The sequence below is a fragment of the Belonocnema kinseyi genome, chromosome 7 (assembly GCF_010883055.1).
Source record: "Belonocnema kinseyi isolate 2016_QV_RU_SX_M_011 chromosome 7, B_treatae_v1, whole genome shotgun sequence".
Lineage (NCBI taxonomy): Eukaryota > Metazoa > Arthropoda > Insecta > Hymenoptera > Cynipidae > Belonocnema > Belonocnema kinseyi.
In genome coordinates, this window is record NC_046663.1 from 9,732,367 (window position 1) to 9,748,000 (window position 15,634).

Here is a 15,634-nt window from a genome sequence, read left to right on the forward strand (position 1 = left end):
CTCGTTCGAAAAAAGTTGGAAATTTAAAAAAAACGCGACTTTCTAGCATTACTCTAAGAGAATCTAGTTAGAAACAATAAATTATTTAAACAATTATTTTTGATAATATTTATTAACTATTACCTCAATGTAAGCAAAAGGTTGCAAATAGGTTGAAAACTTCAGAAAAACCGCAACTTTTTATATTTATTTTAAGAGAATAAACTTATAAATAATAATATAAATGTTTAAAAAATTGTTTGAAGCAACTAATGAAGAATCGAAAGTATTTCTTGAACCACATGCTATAGCTGATTGCAAGTATATATTTATTGAACGTTTAATAAATATCTAACTGCACTTGACATTTATTTAATTAAAATATAAATTTAAGAAGATTATATTTTATCCATGAGAAAAGATTTCGAAAAAAATTCACAAGAATGTTTTGTTTAAATTGGACCACGGAAATGATGATAGTGATTTAAATAAGTTTAAACTTACGAATTCAGATTTAGGGAGAACAAGTTAGTCAAGCTGAAATTTCTCCTAGAAATCGTGATCAAACATTCCCCAGTGGCAATGTTTGATTCTGGTGGTTGATTATGGTTGATTTATTTGATCCTATTTGATTTGGTTTCTCACCTATCTCTCTCACCTCTTTCTTTATTTTTTTCCCCTCTTATTCCTCTTTCTCTTGTATGCTTTCCCTCTATTTCTCCTTCTCTTGTCCGCTTTCTCTCTATCCCTCTTTCTCTTCCTCGCTCTTTCCCGTTTTCGTTCTCTTCCTCTTCCTCTTCCTATTCGCTTCTCCGCGACTTGCGTTCGTTCGCGCGCGCGTATGAAATCACACGTTGTCTGTCGTGGATTTCCGACAGGTTCCGGACGCACTCGCGGCACTCCCTCCCTCCCGAGACTTGTGCGGAAAGCACGCTGAGCGTTCATTCAGTGTGTTCCAGTGTGATCTAACCTAAAACCGGTGCAACTACTTGCCGGGCACTGGTAGGGTGCAGCGAGGTGCGTTAACGCCGCGCAATTTCGCACGTGCGTGACAGTGTCTTTGGAGTGTCAGAATGTTTGAATGCACTTATGGCTTTTTCAAAAAATGCAGTTTGCTGTGGCATAGGCAGGCGGAAAATGGGAAAAATTTACGCAATTTTCCAAAGCTATGCTTAACGGAGGAGAGCCCGTTTTTCGTCGCATTGCATCTATAACACGAGTGCACTCTGGATTAAATGTGTGTGTTTAACTAAAAATTACAACGCCTAATTTTCTAAATTCTTCTCCTCTACTTCCTTTTTTCAAAAGATGACAGGTATTTATATTGGGAGAAACTTTTTAAAAGCATCTATTTTAGAAGACAATCCCTTGTTGATTTAGGTCAATGTATCTGCCAAAATCGTTTTCTCAATGTTCTTTTATTGAATATTAAAAATTTAAATAAATAAATAATATAAAATAATAATTAGCAGTAAAGCAAATTTGATAGATTTCAAACAATGGAAATCTTGTGATTAGGGTGGTCTAAAAATTCGCTTTTTGGTGATCGATCTTCAATTTGTTCGTTTTTCGGAAAAATAAATTCCTTTTTTTTCGAATGCTTTAAAAGGAAAAATCTCGGTTTTCGAAAAAGTTGAAAACAGAAGTACTTGTTATTTCTTTTTGTAAATTAAAGTTTAATCACTGTTTAGAGTGATTTCCTAGAGTGAATAAATAATTTCCATCCAATCACTTATAATTTAGACCCCCCAAATCCCGTGCATTGTGCCCAGAAAATGACAGAAAAAATGTGCAAACTAGTTTTAATTAAAGCTTAAATTAAATACTTTATTTTTTTCATTTTTTCAACATTAATTATTTTTATTCGAAAAGGCTATTTGAAAAACGCAAAATATGTCATGCATTTTTTAATGTTTCGAAGCGGAATTACATAATTTTTCCAATTTAAAAGATTTCTCATGTGGAAAAATACCGGAAAAATAATTACTGGATGATAAATTTCCCGAAAAATAAAAAATCTAGGAATTTCATTTTTCCCGTAGACAATGAATGTAAGAAAAATCTTTATTCCTGAAATTTTGAAACAAAAATTTTTAAATTCCCGAAAACAATAAATTGGTGAATTTTTAAAGTCTCGAAAATAATAAATTTCCAAAATTTTGGAAAATAGTTAATTCCTGCATTTTGAAAATAAGAAAATAATCTTCAAATATAATAATTTTTTTCGAAATATTTTACTCAAAATATAGATAGTGGCGAATATTTCCCCCTAAAAAAGTATACCAGCATTTACTAAAATTCAATAATTTTTTCAAACATTTTTAAAAACTGACAGGAACAAAAAATCATAAAAGGACGAACAAAAATAAATTCCGTAAATATTCCATTAACGACGGATGCGTTCCAGTTTTCCATTCTGCAGAAATAGTTACAACATTAAGAGTAAATAAAAAAATAAAATTTTAAAAGTGGGTACAAAAAAAAATTTTTTTTAATTTTTTTTCTTCTCTTTAAATTTGTTTATGCCTCTGAACATATATTTTTTTTTATTAAAAACTCTGTCAAAAATGGTTATTTGATATTTTTACCATAAATAACAGAAAAAATATGACACAAATTACGAAAAGTTTAGCAAATTTTTTATTGCAAGTGATTTGGTAAATAAATTATTATTATTAAAAAATCTCTATATGCGCTGTCGCGTATCTTATTGTTATATTGAGTAATAATGTATCATATCCTCTTTTTTTAATTGTGGCTGTTACAACCGGTTGCTTGCCAAGATGATAAATCAAATTTCAATTATTTTATTAATTAGTTTGTTTAAACTTTTCAACAACTTACGATATATTGTAAGTAATTTATTAGAAAAAAGTTTCTTTTCGTGCAAAAAAAATCATTGGCTCTCAGTCAAAGCTTACAGAAAAAACAGGAAATGACAGTGAATTAATTTTTTTGACCGAAAATCTTGCAAATTTATGTAGGAAAAATCTAATAAATCAATCAAAATATCAGAAAAAATTCCTAACTCCAAAGTCTTTTAAATACGAATTTTTTACAATTTAATAATAATAAAATAACAATATTTTGGATTGGAAAATTGAACATCAACTTGAATAATGTTCAGATTTGAAGAAAAAATTGAAAACTGTTGACACAAAACTTTGTAACTTTCTTAATTATAAATATAAATTAATTAAGGCTTTAAAAAATGAACTGCAGTTCTGGTTTTAAAAATTCATTGATTTTACACGAGAATTTTGAAACTACTGAAAATTGAATAATACTGATAATTATATTTTCAAGTTTTTTATTTAATTTGAATCCGGTTCAAATTCGAAACTAAATTTTTTTAAATAGAAAGCCTGTGATTGCTAATTGTGATGATGTATTTATATAACTAGGTTATATTAATAATTGCTAATTGTTTATATCTTATTTATAAATAACAATTATACAATTATTAGTATAAAAAAAATTGGAGAAAATTTCAAGATATTTCAAAATTTGGAATAAAAGAAAAATAGTTTAAAACTTGAAAAGATTTCAAATAAATTTAAACAAGATGTCGATTTTTTCAGATTTCCAACAAAACATTTTGAAGCTTATTGAGAATTTTCAAAGCTTTAAAAAAAATAAAAAAAATTTTCTTAAGATTCATATGAAATTTTAGAATTATTTTCTATGTCAACAAATTAATTTTTAGAGAAAATTGAAAAAAATTACAAAAATTGTTAAAAAAGAATTTAAAAGATTTTAAGGCGTTTTTTTCAATCCTGAAAAATTTTCAACGAATTTGAGGAAAAACTCAAATCATTTCAAAATATATTCAAAAGATTTGAAAAACTTTAAATAATTTAAAATTTTAAAAGATTTTGTAAAATATTAAAGAAAATGTGGATTTCTGAAGATTTTTAAATAAAATTTTTAAGCTTCTTAAAGATTTTCAAAGTTTTCAAGATAATAATAAAATTTTCTTAAGACTTCTGGGAAATATAAAATGTTTTTATCCTTTTTATTTTGAAACATCAATTTTAAAAGAATATTTTAAATGATTTCAAAATTACACTCAAAATTGCTAAAAAAACATCCGGAACATTTTAAGATGTACATTTTTTATTTAGAATAAGATTTTAAGTTTTTTTGAGAATTTAACAATTTTGGAAGGCAATACAAATTTTGTTAAATAGTTGAAATAATACAACGTTGAAATTTAGAACTTTGCGGTTCGCCGGAATTTAATTTAAAATTGTTTATTTGAAATTATGCCAACAATTTTAATTAAAATATAAATATTTAATGATTTCGAAAAAATAATTTAGAAACTTCTTTAGAATTAATTGGTTTCAAGAGAATAAAAAAATTTCAAAAGTTTTTAGGTGAAAATAATATACTTTTTTTCTGAAGAATTCAGACTCTCCGAAAATGTTTGTGCTTTCGCTCCCCGAATTTCGATGAACATAGCCACCCTTCTCCAACTCCCCTGGGATCACCGAAAATATTTGTTTAACGTTCACCGAATTTTGATTAACCTGGATACGGCCTGTTTCTTTTGAAAATTAATTTTGTAGAGAATATTTAAGAGATTTTTTTGAAAAATTTCCAAAGGTTTCTCGAAAATTTTCAAAAAAGAATCTGAAACTTGTAAAGCAATTTTTGCAATTTCGCAGGATTTTTCTAAACATTATAGTGATATTTAGAATAGTTTTAAAAATATATTAAAAACTGTTTAAATTATCTAAAATTAGGAATGAGTTGTAAAAAATATAATAAAAAACGTAGATTTTTAAGCATTTAGAAATAAAATATTAAAAGTTTTTATTATAATAAAAATTTTTCCTAAGGTTGCTGGGAAATTGAAAGTCATTTTTTATTTTTCAACAATTTTTTAAAGAAAATGTTCAACAAGATTTCAAATTTTTTTCAAAATGCACCCAAAGTCGTCAGCAAAGAATCTAGAGGATTTCAAAGATTTTTTTTAATTTTGAAAGATTTAAACGAAAAATAAGGCAAAAATTTTCAATGAATTTAAATGTTATTTAATAATTCTGAAATAATTAACAATTTAAAAGCATTTGCAAAAACAAAGAATAAAGTGTAGATTCTTGATAGTAAAACATTCTTCACATTGTTCAATTTATAAAAGTTTAAAATTTTCCATTTTGCAGTTTACTGGAGTATAATTCAAAATTGTTCATTTTAAAATTTGATGAAGTTGCCATTTTAAATATACAAATTATTTATCCTTTAAATTAAAATTTTATGAATAAAAATGTTTTAAGCCATAATTTAAAAAATTTGCAGTTGATTTTTGATTACTTCAAATAAAAAAAAAGTTTAGCTTTGAAAGCTCGAATTTTTAAATAGCAATGACCATGAAGAATTTTTGCAACGCGGGAAGTAATCGTGAATTTTTTCCCTAATTAGAACGGCCACTGAACAGTTTCTTTGATTCAAAGGAATTCTTTTTTTTTTTTTTTTTGGTTGATTCTGAACCAATCTATTCAGATTATTACATTTTCCAAATATGAGAATAAAAAATTACACATTTCTGAAAATTGCTAATTTCAAAACATCATTTGAGCAATATTTGAAAAAAAGTAGATATATTTTCATAAATTAAGTCAAGAAATATTTATGTTTCAATTAAAATAAATCAAACATTTTCACTTTTAAATCTAAAAATTGTCAAAAAAGAATTTGCAAGATTTTAATTCATTTTAAAAAAATAAATTTTGGAAGATTTGTTACAAATTCTAGGGAGAACTCAAATACATTTCAGAGAAAATGTTTAATTTAAATTTAAATTTTGCGAAAATTTATTTTTTCTGCGGAAGAAAATTGTTCTTAAATTGAGAATTATTTTATTCCTTTGTTCTTATTTTCGGTAAAATAAAAAATTTATTTGAAAGAAATGTTCGAAAAGCCATCAATTTTTTAAATACAAAACCAAACTTAATGGTTAAAACCACAATCTCAAGTTCGTCTAAGAATATTTATCTTGACATTGTTGACGTTTCCATTAGTGAATAATGTCTATTGTTAATGTTAACGTCTTTAGTATTTTTTTTCTTTTCACTGAAGCAATAACTTTTTGCACTGGAAGGAGTGTTAATGTATCCTAAGAATAGTATGGTGTAATGTTGAATTGATCGTAAAATAGAAATGAAAAAAATAATTGGCAAATCCGGTGACATTTCCGAGATTCGATTTCGTGACTGTCGACTTGTGGCTTCCGGAAGAAAATTCCAGAAGAGAACGGAAGCAATGTGGGTCGAGAGATGTTGAATTGACATTGAAAGAAATGCGATGGCGAAGTGTGAAGGGAAATAGAGAATAAAGGATTTTCTTGCATCTGACAGATAAGACTTCATCTCTAATCCGCTTTCTGAACCTTATGCACTGCTTAAACAATGCATTTATTTGGTTGACTAGGGTATTAAATAATTTTTTTAATTAAAAATATTACTGGCAATCAGCGGTCTAATTTTTATAGAGAAAAAAAATCTGCCTCAGCCTGGATTCGAACCTGGAGCGTCACTATGCATAAGCGTTAACGATTACACCTAGGATGTAAAAAAAATTTCTTGTTTCTCCTATATCTCATCGTGACCCAGGTCTTTATCGTGACACTTTTTTTTAATGGAATCATTACTTTGAAGAATTTTTACAGAATGAGAATATAAATTTAAACCATGATTTCAATTTGTTGGTGTTAAATCTTGCATAATCTCTATTACTGGTCTATAATTTTTGGAAAAATAAGAAAAAAGCTGCCTCAGCTCTCTGTGGCGTAATTGGTTAATGCTCCATTTATAGTGACGTTCCCGGTTCAAATCCCGACTGGGGTAGATTTTTTTCTCATTTTTTCCAAAATGCTGCTGTAAATTCGAGCTATTTTTGTGGTGCATCTTTCTCTCTGAGAAATGATTCTATCTTAGGAATTTAATTTTCAGGTTTAGAAGTTTCACCTTGTGATACTGTTCTGCTCAGTTCGTACGTTCGTTGGTAATAAAGTTTTCAAGTTTTTCATCAAGTGTATGGCGGGAAAATGTTGTTTTGAAGTTCAGGATATATATGATTACATGAAATTAGTTTCGAGCAAGCATTCTCACAAAAAAGTCCATGTTTAGAGTGAGTTTCATTTATTAAACGTGTCAAAAAGAACTTCTTGGAACTTGTCCAAGTATTTGACTTTCTGATAACATTTTTCACGAAAATTGGGAAATAAATTCTTTAAATGAAGTTAAGGTGGATGCTGCATTAAATTTAATTTAAAATGCTTAAAATTCCTTACATTTTAAGTAAACATATTGCATTTTCCACCAAGAACATTAATTTTCTACCAAAAAGATAAAGAAATTTATGAAACTCTCAACCAGTTAAAAAAAGTAATTTTTTACCAAAACGAAATTAATTATCTACTAATTAGTTATATTTTTAACCAAAAATATTATTTTTTAAATAATATTCTGACTATTTAACGCAATTGGTGAGTTAAAAAAAGGTAAACATTTAGCTAAAAAGATCCATTTTCTGTCAAGAAAGAAAAATTTTCAAACAAAAGTTAAATAGTTACATTTTTATTCGGATAACATTATTTTCAACTATAAAAAATTGCATTTTCGATAAAATAGTTATATTACTGACCTAAGAGGTAAATTACTAAGTAAAGTTATGAATATTCAACAAATTATATTTAAAAAAATATATTTTCCAAAAAAATAAAATAGTTAAATTTTTAACTTTAAAAAAATCGATTTTTTAACAAAATAGTCTTTTTAACGAAAGAGATCAATTTTGTAGTAAAATTATGAATCTTTTCAACTAAAAAAAAAAATTGCAACCAGCAATTGAATTATAAAGTTTGCTGTTAAATGCAATAATTTTTTAACTATAAAAATTAATTTTGCACAAATTAGTTAAATTTTTAACCATAAAGATACATTTTAGAATAAAATGATAAATCTTTAGCACAATAGATGGATTTTTAAACAAATAGTTGAATAATCGGCCCTAAAGTTAAGTTTTCAAGCAAAAAAATCATGTTTGACCAAAAATGTTAATTTTCTGTCAAAAAAGATAGATGTCTAACCAAAAATAAAATAGTTCAATTTTCAGTTAAAAAAAATTATTTTCAACTTAAGAAAATCCAAGTTGAAACAAAATAGTTTAGTTCTCAACCGCAGAAAAAAAATTTTGAATAAAACTTTTAATCTTCCTTAAAATATCATAATTTTGAAATAAAAGAATTAATTTTTATATAACAAAACAAATCTTAAATCAGAAATGGTATAGTAAAATTTCCAGTTGAAACCATTATTTAAAAAAAATTAATTTGGTACATAATAGTTGAATTTTTAACCAAAAAAATGAGTTTTCAAATAAAAATGATGAATCTTCAACGGAATAGATGAAGTTTTGAAAAAATATTGGGATTTGCTACTCAAAAGTTGAATTTTCAACCAAAGAGAATAATTTTCTGTCAAAAAAAAAAAAATTATATCCAAAATTAGAATAGTTCAATTATTAGTTGAAAACATTTCTTTTCAACATAAAAATTGAATTTTTGACAAAATAGTTCAATTCTCAACCAAGTGAATAAATTTTTAGATTAGATTTTCAATCTGGATTTAAATATGATTTTCAAATAATATTTATTTTATAAATATTTATTAAATATTTTCGACCAAAAAGATTTATTATCTACAAAAAAATAAATTTTAAACCAATTTTTTTTAAAACAACGAATTGTCAGCTAAAAAGGATACATTTTCAACCAGTAATGGATTATTAAAATTTCCAATGAAACTCATAAATTTTCAATGAAAAATCTGAATTTTCAACCAGAAATTTAAATTTTTAAGATAAGAGATAAATTTTAAAATAGCATTCTAATAAATAAATTTTTAACTAAATAGTTACATTTTTGACCAAATAATTCAATTTCTATCTATAAGAAAGATAAATTTATAACAAAATATGATAAATTGACAAATTCCGTGAAAAGAATTCATTTAAAAACAAAACGAATTTGTAACAAAATAGTGCAATCTTTTACTAGAAATTGTCCAGTTTTAGGTAAGTAAATGAATTAACAAGCAAGAAGATTAATTCTCTACCAGAAAGGTGAATTTTTCAAAATATACTTACATTTCTATCCAAATAGTTAAAATTAAAAAAAAAGTCGTTTAGTTTTCAGCTAAAATAATTAATTTTTAGCAAAGAAAAACCTGATTTTCTAACAAAGTATTTTAGCTTTTAAACGAAAAATTAAATTTTTAACAACAGAAAATTGTTACTCAATAAAAAATGTAAAATTTCATGTTTCAAACAAACAAGATGTTAATTTCGATTTAAAAACAGTTTAATTCAACGAAGCAATACGTGTTATCAACAAAATTGTTGAATCATCAAACAAAAGAGATTAATTTTCAACTAAACGGTCGCATTTTTAACCAGAAAAGATTACATTTTTACCGCAACTCATAAATTTTCAAACTATTAGGAAGATTTTTCCATTAAACAGTAGAATTGTTAACAAGAAAATCTAATTTTTCACTAACTAATAAAGTTTTTAATAAGAAAGAAATAATTATTCACCAGAAGTTATAAAATATTACATTTTTTAACCAAAAATAATTAAAGAATTACATTTTAAAATTTACCTAGGTTTAAAGAAGGACGAGTTTTTTTAAACAAAGGAAAAATTTAACTCATAAGGCATAAGGTCGTAAAATTTTTTTTCTAAAATCTTTTTTGTAAGTATGTATCTATGCCGTTTAAACATAAATAAAGTGAGGAAGTTTAAGAGAAGACTAAGCTTCACATATTATGACCTAGATATTCCGATTTCTTAAAATGAAAAATTCCGTTTTTATAAAATGAGAAAATATTAGTGCGAAACTTCAGACAATTGCAGTAAATTTAAATTAAAAAATGCAATATTGTATCAATTCAAATTACTATACCTTCTGAGATATTTTTTTCATTAAAAGAAAAACTTTTTGAAATTTTTTTCTTGGTGAGATTTTTTCGCTGACTTAATTTTGATAATCAAACTGATGATATTCCAAACATTCAAAAACAATCAGTTTCTTAATTTTTTTAAATAATGGATTTATAATTGAAAAATTTATAGTTTTTTCCCTTGCAAATTCATCCCTTCTTAGTTGAAAATTCAACTACTCTTCTGTTGAAAATTAATTTTTTAGGCTGAAGATTGACCATTTTAATTAAAATTTCATTTGTCTTTGAAAATATTACTGCTTTGTTAAAAATCAATTTTCTTAGCTAAAAATGTAACTATTCCACTAGAAAATTGAACTATTTAGCTGAAAAATCGTTTTTTTTTTAGAAAATTAATTTTTGTGGTGGAAATTTTCTTTTTTTTAATAAAAAATTCAACTATTCCAGTTGAAGATTCATCATTTTAGTTGAAAATTCACGAGTTTGCTTAAAAATTATTCTCTTGAACTTAAAATTCATCTCTTCCTTTTTAAAATGAAAATTGATCTTTCCTAGTTCAAAATTTCAACAATTTCAATAAGCGATAGTTTTTTAAATTGAAAATTCAACTATTTTGAAGAAATTCTACGTATTTGGTTGAAAATCGACTTTTTCTTCAAAATTATCTTTTTCTTTTATAGTTAATCTTTTAATTTACAAATTAGTGCTTTTCTGTTAAAAATTAAAGTACTTTAGTTTAATATTTATCGTTTTACTTCAGACTTTATTTTTTAGGTTGCAAATAAAATTACTTCGTTAAAACAAATCTTCTTGGTTCAAAATGTATCTTTTTTGCCAAATTTAGTTTAATAAAATTCATCACTTTATTTGAAAATGTAACTTTCTTTTTAAAGTGAGTTTTTTGTTGAGTTTTTTGGTGGAAAGTGATTTTTTAATTGAAAATTAAACTTAATCCAATTGAATATTTGATAGTTTTAGTTGAAGATTCATTTTTTTGGTTGAAGATTATTATTTTTTTGTAATTTAAGTATTTAATTATTTAAGTTTCGATTTAAAACTCATTTCTCTAGTTAAAAATTAAACTATTACAGTTAAAGGTTAATAATTTGATTTCAAAATTCATTAGTTTTTTTTCAAAATTTAACTATTTTGTTGAAATTCCGTTTTTTTTGTAGTAGTTAAAAGAAAAAAATTATGGCATTGTTAAGTTAATCTTTATAAACAAATTAAGTTAACAAACAGTCTCCACTATGGATTCCTTATTTACAAAATAAATTTTTTAATTTAAATTACTTGGTTGCATCAAGAAAATAATACTTGATCATAAAAATTCTTCATCCGATTTTTGAAATTAATTTTATAAACAAATTTCTAGTGTGAAAATTTAAAGGCAGAAATAAATCGGTTTCTTTCTTAATTTAACTTAAATTATGTCGCCAATCAGATTTAATTATAGGAAATTATGACCCAATATTTTAAATAATTTTCTAATCAAATTGTACAAAAAAATTACAACGTGGGAATATAAAGGTCGAAAAATCTTTTTTCTCTCTTAATTTTTCTCAAATGATGTTTCTGATGATATTTATTCGTGATGTTTTGTTATTTTACATTTCTTAATAATTTTGTAAAAAAAATTTGCTTAATTTTCTATGAAATAAAAGAACATTCGTTTTAAATGACCAAGTTATAATTTTTTTTATATAATTTGCTTATAAAAATAAATAAAAAATATCGTATAACAAATTTTTATGATCAAGTATTATTTTTAGGAGAAAGCAAGTACTTTGCATAATAATAATTTTAATAATAATAATAATAATATTAATAATTTTAATTATATTTGCACTTTTGAATTGCCAAAAAAATTTTTTTAACGATATAAAGAGTTCTTTCTGCGCACGATTGAGGTTGTGAAATTTTGAAAAATTGAGGCGCGACTTTGGCCCCTTGTATGGCAACCGGAAATAAGCATATCTTAAAAATCAAAGCCAATTTCAAAGCATTTTAAAGAAATTTTCAAGAGCTTTAAAATAAGCTTATGAACGTTATTTTAAGTCAATTTTTTATCAAGTTATGGACATTTTACGTAAAATTACCATTTTTGACAATCTATTAAATTTTTAATACTATACATCCTACAAAAAAAAACTATTACAGAAGAAAATTTTCCTACTGGAATGAAGAATGAAGTTATAATTTTTTTAACACTAAAAAAAATTTCAAATTTTTAGGGACTGGGTCAATTGGACCCAGTATGTTTTTCTACAATGTAAAGTTCGCGAGATATAAAACTTTTAAGAGCACTTTTTTTTAGGTGGAGCTTAAACTTTTAAGCGGTAGTGTAATGCTGCATTTTTCAAAAAAAAAAATCCAAATTCAGTTAAGAACTGCCAGCTACAATCTATTTTGAACCTCTTTTTTTTGTATTTCATCCCACTCTGCACCACCCTGGTAAGACAGTGAATTTTTTTTCTTGTAGGCAAAGTTTTTGGCCCAGTTTTCGATAGGAATGATTCGAGAGGCCAGAGCTGAATTGATAACGCAAAGTGCACATATTGCACGTAGAAAGATTAAATAGAACTGGTCATTGCATAAAGACGTCTGGAACATGCTAATTTATGCAACTTCTCTAAAGCCAGTGAACGAGTGAACGAGGTTGAATCGAATAGAAGGCGAGTTGCACGAGTCGATTGCACGCAATAAAGAACTAGAATGTAAATAAATCAATAGAGCTATGACTAATTATCTAAAATCGGCAGCAATAAATATTCTTGCACCATTTTCACATTATGTGATCATACATTGTGAGTTGCTTGTAAATATTATTGTGACTTTGACAGTCTTTTTTTAATTAACATTAAACAAAATCGTAGCTGTTTATATAATTTGGGATTAACTCTAGAATTGAGCAAACGGATGCAATAACTCATTAAGCGCTCGAAACCGCGTAGAAAAATTGTCCTCTCAGGACAATCTATCTATAAAAAAAATTTTCAAAACGTATAACAAAATATACCTGCGAATTTAGCTTGATAGGGTCGACAAATTTTGATTATAAAACTTTTTCATCCGACAATTATTATTCAAGGTGAACAATAAAAGTTAGAACATTTTCCGATCAGAAATCAATGTTTTATAAAACTCAACTCGTGACTATTCGGCTGTTTGTTGATAAAAATGCTTGAAATTTGTATGGTGCATTCTCAATATATAAGAGATCACGATAAGCAACGCAGTTTGTTTAAAAAAAACTAAAGTTTGTTTTTGTTGAATAAAAAATTAATTTTGAATGCAAACCACGTTTCGCCAACTTCGACCAGTGGGTCGGTCATCGAAAAAATGTTTTTTGTAAATCAGTTTTTGCGAGAAAGTTGTTCACTAGACTTTGAGAAAGTTTTCTGGAAAATTTGAAGAAAATCGGTCGAAAATCGTGACAAACAGCAACAAAGCGCCTCAGCGGCAGCGTGCGTTGATTTCAATTCGCTACCATTTCCACAATTTTTCACCGATTTTCTTCAAATTTTCAGGAAAATTTTATCAAAGTCTAGTAAACAACATTCTTGCGACAACTTATCTTAACTAACATTTTTTCGATGACCGACCCATTGGTCAAAGTTGGCGCAACATGGTTTTCGTTCGGAGTTAATTTGTTAATAAACAAAAACAAACATATTAGTTTTTTAAACAAAAAGCGTTCCTCAAAGTCACTGCTTATATATTGAGAAGATAATATACAAATTTCAAGCATTTTGATAAAAAAACGGCCAAGTAATCGCGAGTTGTATTTTATGAAACATCGACTTTTTATCGGAAAATTTTCCAAGTTTTAATTGTTTATCTTGAGTTTTAATTGTCCAATGAAAAAGTTTCATAAGAAAAATTTGTCGGTTGCGTCAAGCGGAATACGAATATATATATTATGATTTACTTTTCGGCAACTTATTTTTTTATCGATATATTCTCCCGAGTGGACAATTTTTCTACGCTGTTTCGAGCGCTTAACGAGTTATTGCATCCGTCACCTCAATTAGATAGACATAGGGACCGTACTTAAATTACGTAACAGCTCAAGGGACTGGAGGAATTTCGAGATTTTTCGTGATAATTTCGAAAATTCGGAAAACCTTTCTCCTGAAGATTATCTTTTTAGTTAAAAATTTTATTATTTAGTTGAAAATTTAACAATTTCTTTACAAAGACATCCTGTTCGGTTGAGAATTCAACTGTTTTGTTAAAAAGTCGCCTTTTTTGGTTAAAAATTGAACTCTTTTCGTATAAAATTAACTTTTTATTTAAAATTCCTATTCTGTTCCTGATAAATCAACTGATTTTTTTTTGTTTTGGATGAAAAATTATCTAAAAGTTTGATCTTTTGGTTTGAAAGTTCATCTTTTCAGTATAAATATTGCTTCATTTTTTGATGAAAATGCATCTGTTTTGTTGATAATTCAACTATTTTCTTTAGAATTTAATTTTTGCTCTCGTATTTTTGTGTTCTTTCTTATTTCTGGATGAAAATTCAATTTTTTTTTTTGAAAAATTGTCTTTTTGATTTGAAGATTCACCTGTTTTAGTAGAATTTTGATTTTTCTTGGACAAAAATGTAACTGCTGAAAAATTAACAATATTCTTAAAAACCTTTACTTTTTTGGTTAAAAATGGACTATTTAGCTGAAAATTAACTTCTTGTTTAAAATTCTTATTTTAATGATGAAAAGTGAACGGGAATCTTCTTTCTATGAAAATTTAACTTTTTTGTATTTTATGTGTTTTAAAAAAAATGCAATCTTTCTTTAATAAAAATGCAACCGGTTGGTTAAAAATTCAACACTTTTTTGAAATTTTTATCTTTTTAATTTTAAAATTAACCTGCTTTGATACAAATTACATCTTTCTTGGTTAAAAATTCAACTATTTAGTTGAAAAATTTACCAAAATGATTGAAAAGTCATACTTTTTGGTGTAAAATTCTGCTGGTTTGTTACAAATTAAATTATTTCGTAGAAAATTTATTTTTTGTTTAAATTTAATATTTCTGTTTGAAAAAAAGTTTTCAAAAGTCATACTTTTTGCTTGTAAATTCTACGGTTTTTTTTTAAATTTAACCGTTTCGTCGAGAATTGACTTTTTGTTTAAAAATTATTTTTTGCTGTGGAAAAATGAAATGCAATCTTTGCTGGAGTAAAGTTCCATTAAAAAATTTTTTTTAAATTTTTTACGAAATAGTTGAATTTTCAACAAAACTGTAGAATTTTCAACCAAAAAGTACGACTGTTTAAAAAATAGTTTAATTTTCAACCAAATATTTGCGTTTTTATAAATAAAGATAAATTGTGGCTTAACACAGATGAATTTTAACCATCAAAAAAAAGAAAAGATGAATTTTTATCCAGAAATCATTTCAGTTCATTTTTCAACACCAAAATATAAATTTTAAACAAAAAACCAATTAGTTACAAAATAGGTCATTTTTTCAAAAACCAGCAGAATTTTCAATCAAAAAGTATGAATTTTAAACAAAATTGGTGAATTGTTTAACCAAATTGTTTCATTTTGATCCAAGAAAGTTGTAATTACTGCTAAAGCAGGTGAATTTTAAAATCGAAAACACAATATTTCAAAAAAGAGGTTGCATTTTCCACCGAACAGTGGCCTTTTTATTTGTGAAAGATTAATACTCTTC

The 15,634-nt window shown here is 25.7% G+C and overlaps 1 protein-coding gene across 3 annotated transcripts in view; it reads left to right on the top strand.

Moving 5' to 3' along the window:
- The first annotated feature begins 926 nt into the window (after positions 1-926).
- LOC117175996 (cAMP-specific 3',5'-cyclic phosphodiesterase) overlaps positions 927-15,634 on the top strand; it is an 873,036-nt gene continuing 858,328 nt past the window's right edge. Inside the window, exon 1 of one of the 3 annotated variants that reach the window (XM_033365929.1) lies at positions 927-996. The gene's annotated coding sequence lies outside the window, so the exon portion shown is untranslated. Of the gene's footprint in view, positions 1,217-15,634 lie in introns of all 3 variants that reach the window. The other 2 variants (XM_033365928.1, XM_033365927.1) reach the window with 2 other exon arrangements.